This window comes from Aphis gossypii, chromosome X (genome assembly GCF_020184175.1).
Source record: "Aphis gossypii isolate Hap1 chromosome X, ASM2018417v2, whole genome shotgun sequence".
NCBI lineage: Eukaryota > Metazoa > Arthropoda > Insecta > Hemiptera > Aphididae > Aphis > Aphis gossypii.
The window spans coordinates 41,110,084-41,113,447 of NC_065533.1; the positions used below are offsets into that span (position 1 = coordinate 41,110,084).

Consider the following 3,364-nt stretch of genomic DNA (forward strand, 5'->3'; position numbering starts at 1 on the left):
GTGTGATAATATAGCATTATTTTGAACTGTACAATAGCGCAACTATAGCCTTTTGAAACCTGACTGAACCCCCATTCCTATACATATTCCTAAAAGCAACAAGTGGGGGTGTTCACTTCACCGCTACACCATTGTATTCATTGCATATTATTATAGATTAAAATTAAAATAATAATTTTTACCCTACGGTTTAAATTTTATTAAAACATGTATGAGAGTATTCTAAACCTCTCTAGAGTTTTCTTTAGCAAATTTGAAAATAAAATACCTAACAATAAGTACTTTAAGTTTTAATTAAATAGGTCATATTATTATTATTCATAACGAAATCGTTCGACATAAAAGTTGAATAAAAAAATTAATACATTTTACAGAATACTAAAAAAGTACTTATTGAATTACAAAATATCTTACATAGTTATATATGTGGTATAAACACTTTAAGAGTATAATTGTATGACTTATATTATATCGATTGGATTCTGCATCAATACTGCAAGTAACTTGCAACTGATGAAAAAAATTGTATACACATATTGTTTATATTAAATGTGTTAAAGTAAATATTAATAACTATTTAGTTTGAATAAGCATTAAATATTTTATGTGAGTTCTAAGATTAATTATTATAATGGGTATGAAAGAGCTCTAAGTCATTTTTTATAGCTATCCTCTTCACTTTAATTGAGCTTATGCACTTTTACAGTTTTGATTGTTCTCTATTATAAATATTACAATGTCATATTTTAAGCAAATGATTATATAAACGATACAAATACACAACTGATAAAACATACTTATAAGGTTTTATACATATTTTTATATTGTAATTTGCGGTCATATTATTACAACTTTAAAATTTTTAATAATCGATTAATCCTTTCGAGGAACCACGGCACCACGTATTCGTTTACAATTTTGTCAATTCGAGATGTTGATAAAAACATAAAATATCTATATATAATTTTTGAAATTATCGGTACGCCACTATTAATCATTATGATTAGGAGTCGATTTACTCCAAGCATTGCTCCTCCAACGCTAAAGTATTTATAATTTCAGATTAGATTATGGTAATACAATAAAGCTACGATTTTGTTTTGTTTGTTAAAAATTATATTAATATTGTTGAAACAGATCAATGAAACTACAACATACATAACTTGTAACCGAGAAACAAGGTCGTAGCCAAGGGGGGGAGGGGTAGTTTTAAAATAATAGGTCTAATAGTAATTGAGGGATAGTTAGCTGTTATTGTGACTATCATAATATATTATATATTATATTATATTCGTGTTGTGTTTACGCAGTTACCGCGACTGCAGTACGTATAATATTATGTCATAATCATAAATAATTGAAAAAAAGTGTAAAACCATAAAATTTATTTATTTTTTTTATAAAATTGAATACGTATAATTTTTGAATCGGTTAAAATTGTCGTCAACCCGCACTTGTCCCAGACGACTGATTTTGCCTGCAAACCAAATATAAAATGTACAGAACCACATAATAAATTTGTTTTTGAAACTATACAATAGCGCGTTTATATATCAAACATCGGATCGTATACGAATAAAACATTATATATTATTATATTAACAACAATTATTATAAATCGTTTACAGGCCAAGTGTAATAATTTCTTGGATCAGCATTGTTTGAATGACATTTTGGTTTTGAAAAAATGATTGGTTTTGATTAGCTCGTGATAACCCTCATGACTGTCTATCTGAAAAATCGCCAGTACGATGCTACCGGTCTGTTTAACGTTCAGACGATAAGTTTAGAGTTTGATAAAGGTATTTTCAATGAAATTTAAAATAATAAATAGATATTTAAATATATTTCGTTGTTTTATAGCTAATTTACAAGAGATCTCACGTCGATATATCTATTGGTTGTTGAACGATATTGAAATTATGTACTTTATAATACTACAACGTTTCACAATGTAAGTACACAGTTAAAAATACTACAGTTAGGTATACATGAGAAACTAATATACTTGTATTAAAAACTATTCGAAAAGGAAAACAAATCGATCAAGGAATATCGTTATTATTTTTTTTCGACATCGCGTACGAAAAATATTGCAAAAGCTTGAAAAATATTTATAAATAATTTTAACGTTTTTAAAATATGTAAAGATTAACTATGTCTATTTTGTATTAGTGATATCGAAAAACGATACTGCACACACGGATTATAGCCCGAGTGATTCTTGTCCTCGTAAAATGGTTATCAACAAACAACTTATGGACGTTAAATAACGTTATGCAACTTGCTCTTATTCCGTAACGTTATATATTATTTTATAGTAGTACGTTTATACGATGCCGTTAAAACGGTTTGAAATTTAAAAGATTTTCAAATTTGTATACAATAATGTACAATATAGGTGCTCACTTTCCCGTAAGTCGAGTTTACAGTTACGCCGCCGTCTGCCGTTTCGTGTGCCTATTTTATCATATCATTTTGATTGATCGTTTTAATCATGATGTTTTCATTCGCTAACTATGATCTACTAGGACTATAATCTATATTTGGGCCTAGCTCGAATTTTGGACATGATACGACGCGACCCGGCGGTTGAATTACAGATTTGAATACGATTTCTCTAACAGTTTCAGTGATTATTATACTTACTGTGGATGAAAACACGAGTGTCGGTGGACTTAAAAACGTTTTGACGACACCGTACAAACGTATTATATAAGGTTAGGTATAGTATAGATATAATATTGTGTTTAGTGAACGTTAATCGCGGTATAACAACGCCGACTACGACCGCTTACCGTTTGCTACAGTAGTAGACTGTGGTGACGAACGTGAATTTTGTCTTGTTGCACTTAATGCACACACCGCGCAGACCGGCCTTGAAGTTTCGAGTTTGATTCAGGGTCGGCTGACCGCTCCACGACGTCTTCTGACGGCACCCCACGCAATAAGTCAAGCAGTATGGATCGGACATTTTCTAAATTTTGATACTAATAGTTTCGATATAAATCCGTCGTGTATTACAATATTATTATGTCCTTATCGATCCTGTTCATTGCAAAACGCAAACAAATAGACGTCAAGTTATTTTAAGTAATAGTTCGTGGGACGTATCGTATTTCAGTCAACCGTCTTTGCGTGACATTCAATACAATTTAGATCGGTTATAATATATAATATATGTGACACTTACCTTATTTATGCGGTCGATTGGCTACCGAAACGTGTATTGCTGCGAATTGAATAAAAACAATTAAAATAAAAAATCCGACGGAAAATGTCATGTGACGTTAAAACTAAAAATGTAAAATACTATTGTGTTAAGGCAACAACAACAAGCCGCTCGCCGCAGTGATAGAATTTT

General features: G+C 30.3%; 1 long non-coding RNA gene across 1 annotated transcript; it reads right to left on the reverse strand.

Moving 5' to 3' along the window:
• Nucleotides 1–1,370: 1,370 nt before the first annotated feature.
• On the reverse strand, nt 1,371–3,364 carry LOC126551783 (uncharacterized). Its single transcript, XR_007605667.1, has 3 exons — nt 3,194–3,364; nt 2,799–3,048; nt 1,371–1,477 (listed from the first exon to the last, which is right to left on the reverse strand). It is a non-coding gene; the product is annotated as an uncharacterized LOC126551783 (long non-coding RNA).